Source organism: Condylura cristata, unplaced genomic scaffold (genome assembly GCF_000260355.1).
Source record: "Condylura cristata isolate star-nosed mole 26May11 unplaced genomic scaffold, ConCri1.0 scaffold00019, whole genome shotgun sequence".
NCBI classification, from domain to species: domain Eukaryota; kingdom Metazoa; phylum Chordata; class Mammalia; order Eulipotyphla; family Talpidae; genus Condylura; species Condylura cristata.
The window spans coordinates 1,842,478-1,846,163 of NW_004567120.1; the positions used below are offsets into that span (position 1 = coordinate 1,842,478).

Below are 3,686 nucleotides of genomic sequence, written 5' to 3' on the forward strand. Positions count from 1 at the left end.
GGGTTAAAGCACAGCACTGGGAAGCTGAAGCCACTTCCGCATGAGTTCGATTCCCACCTGCCCCAGAGGAGATCCACATGGCGTGGCAGATCTCTCCTGACCCGCCCGCTGCTCCCCTCAGCAGTGTACTTCGTGGATCTGCCTGTTGTGCTCCCCAATCTGTCTCTGGTGAAGCCTCTCACCACCTCTGGCCTGTACCCCAGTTCTGTATGCACAAATAAGTAAATCTTTTTTTTTAAAAAAAAAATAGGTATATAGGTTTTAGCAAAGGGAAACATTTCAGTATACTGTTTTATTTGTTGTTGTTGTTGTTGTTTTAAAATAAAACACCCTGTTCGTCTTTTAAAATATAGTTTGGCAAAAAATAACTCAGCAATATTCACAATAAAACCACTGAATAGTAGATGAATTGCCTTCCAATGACCTCACAATTATATACTTCAATTATCTTTGGCAAACAAAAAAATTCATTATTCAGTTTCCCTTCATAGAGGAAAAATTAATATGAAGAGCATTTTAAAAAATGAGTCATTGCTTTAAAGTGTATTAGTGCCTACTTTCTAAATGAGTTGAAGAACTGCATTAAGGCTACAGCAAACAACAAGAAAGCACTTTTCTAAGAAAAATGTTAGGGATGATGTAGTTAATAATCTGATTCATTAGTCAGATAGAGAGTTGGTCTCAGTGATCTCAAATTTCCTTTCCATTGTCAATAATTTATGGTTCTATGTAATCAAGTCTTCCTAACCTGTGGTATATTTACTTTAAATAAAATTTGTCTTCCCATGAAGCACATTTTTAATCAAATTACTTTTTCAAGGCCTTTTATTAAAAAGCCAGAGATAAGCTTCTATAACAGGAAGAATTGAGACCAAAGAATAAATTTAAAAGCTACGTTCAAGAATTCAAGAACTAGTCTAAAGCAACAGTTAAGAGAGAAACGGAGTCAGGTTTTGATAAAGTATTTAAAACAACTGTTAATACAAATAAAAAGTTACAAGTAGTACCCTGCATTGGAAAAAATGACCATAAAATTAGAAACTACCTCTGCTAAATATCATTTCATAGTAAAAGTACTAGTTCTTTTTAACTTCATCAAGAATTTTTAACTCCTTATTTTTAAAGTTACAATCTCTTTTGAACCATTCAGGAGACTATTTCTTTAAAGATCATTCTTTATTTCGTTATCTCTTTCATGGCTAATTTTCCCCCAGTGGCTTTCCCTCAGGTGTAGAAAACCTCAAGCAAGACTACAAGATTATAACATAGTCAAGATCACTGGTTCTAACATTATCCTTGGAAATTCAGAGCCCCTTTGAGCTCAGGTGAGCTTCCTAAACTAACCAGACTTCGGACTTCACCATATATAAAATGGGATATAATAAGAATTAAGTGGGATGTAAGGTTTTTAAATAACCAATAGTACTTGTTATTATTAGGGTCCCCACAAATGATCCTTAGAGTCTGGAATTTGGGGAGTGAGTGGGGGGTGGTAAAAGATGGAGTCAGAAAGGTGCTCTAAAGTTTGGGCAGCGAGGGAGCTGAGATGCCAGGGATACTACCGGAGGGCAATGCTGTCACTAACAGGAGGGCTCTCAAACAGAGGAACTTCAGGAAGGACAGCTACAATATCTGGATGAGGCAGCAGAGGCTCAGGGAGCTCGAGTGACCTCCCAAGGCACACAGCTCATTAAATGGCTGAGGCTGACCTGGCAACGTGGAGAGTGGCTTCCAAGTCTCTGAGAACAACAGAAGAGGGAAGAAACTGTCAACAGGCCACTCTGCTGTCAGCCTGCCAGCCATTTGGAACTGAAACAATGCAGAAGAGGAAGCAGAGTGCGAGGACCAAGCCCGGTGAGGGTCGATGGCTGGCAGATGAAATCTGCCCAAGATGCTGAATCTGCCCTTTTTGTTGCTCACAGTGGAGACGCGCCCAGCTGCCAGGGTCAACAGAGGCTCACAGGTTTTAGCCTCAGGTGTGAAGCAGATCCCCATGGAAGATTGCTTTGCTGTATATAGCCTGGATGACTCTGATCGCTGTGACGTCACCAGACCCAAGCCAAGGAAGCTACTGGACACCTCAAAGGCATCTTCTGCCACTTTCCCCCCAGCCTTCTCTCCCTGGCCATCACCCTCTATGTGAGGCTCACGCTCACCCCAGGAGTTAATTTGTCAGCCACTCCACCTCATCCAAGCTCTCCCATAATGCAGCAGGTGTCACCTTCATGGCATTTGGGAGTTGGCTTGGTCTTTAATACAACAGTTTGGTGTTGGTATGCTGGTAACCACCGCCTCCAGGCCCTTCCTCAGCGGCATGGTTTTCTACATGGTGGGGCCAGATTCCTGACCTTCACCACGTTCTACCTTGGCAGGGCCACATTGGCATGGGCCCTGGGTTACCTCAGCTTGTATGTGTTCTCTGTGGCCACTGTGGTTCTCTGCATCTGGATCTACCAATGGCAGTTGGTAGATCTACTCCATGCCAGGCACTCCAGAGATGGTCTTAGATGGGGAGAAAAATGTGTCTTTTAACACCAACAACTATGACTCTAGTTAAGGGATTTGGGCTTCCGTTCTTCTACCAGGAAAGCACAGACCAGATCCTGGCCCAGCCCTCAAGCGCATGGAGTATAGGAAGTGGAGGAGAAAATTGGCACACTGGAGGTGTACACGCTGCCAGTGGAGCTTCTGCTGCTCCTCAGAGTCCCCATCATGGAACCTGACAAGGAGGATAGAAACTGGAAACAGCTCCTCAACTACTGCACCTGGTGATCAGTCTGCTGGTCCTGGGCCTGACTGTGTAATCAGGGGCCTGTGGTATCTACCAGACAGGTGGCCTCCTTGGTGGTGATATTGGCCACAGCCTTGGCTGCAGTGACCTTTATTGCCACATCCAACAGTGAGCACCCAGGCTCCATTGGCTCTTTGTTTTCCTAGGCCTCCTGATCTGTGGACCAAAGTAGCTACCACCGAGGTGTTGAATACCTTGTAGTCCCTGAATATGGTCATCCGATTGAGCAACACAGGCCTCAGGCGCACATTGCTGGCCTGGGGGACAGCACGAGAGATGCCTTCTCAGATTTCTTGCGGCCCACCATTGCTACCCTCCGATAACCTTCTTAGCCTGTTTTGGTCACACCATCTTCAATATTCTGGTGGGGTTGGGGCTTGGCTGCCTGCTCCAGATCTCTGGGGCCACATGAAGGTGAAGCTGGCACAGGATGGACTGCTGGTGTGGGCTTTCGCCTTCACCCTGAGCCTCAGCTTGCCTGTTCCCTGATCTCAGGTGCCTTTGCAGTGCTTTCAACTGAACAAAGGCTACCACTCCTGCTTTCTGCTTTTCTACTGGGGCTTCCTCATCATGGCCCTGCTCACTGAATTTGGAGTGATTCACTTGAAATGTGTGTGAAAGACAAAGCCCTATGTCTGGGACCTCAGAGTAGTAGGAAGGAGTCACTACAAGTGGTCAGATGGAAAATGGAAGATCAGAGTCTTTCCCAGAGCCCCTGGGCATCCTCACAGTGACTAGTAAGGCTCCTGGTGTGGTGGCGTGGACATCAAAGGTGCCCAGTTGCTGCTCTGTGCTGGGTCAAAAGCTAAGTCTCCCCTCTGGAGCTTCGGGCACAGAGATTTGCAGTAGACAGAAGCTAAGACTTCCCATAATTATCTCCAGAACCACCAGATTA

At 45.6% G+C, this 3,686-nt stretch overlaps 1 pseudogene; it reads left to right on the forward strand.

Annotated features, from left to right (window-relative positions):
* Nucleotides 1-2,275: 2,275 nt before the first annotated feature.
* On the forward strand, nucleotides 2,276-3,409 carry LOC101630899 (annotated as a pseudogene).
* The last annotated feature ends 277 nt before the right edge of the window (nucleotides 3,410-3,686 follow it).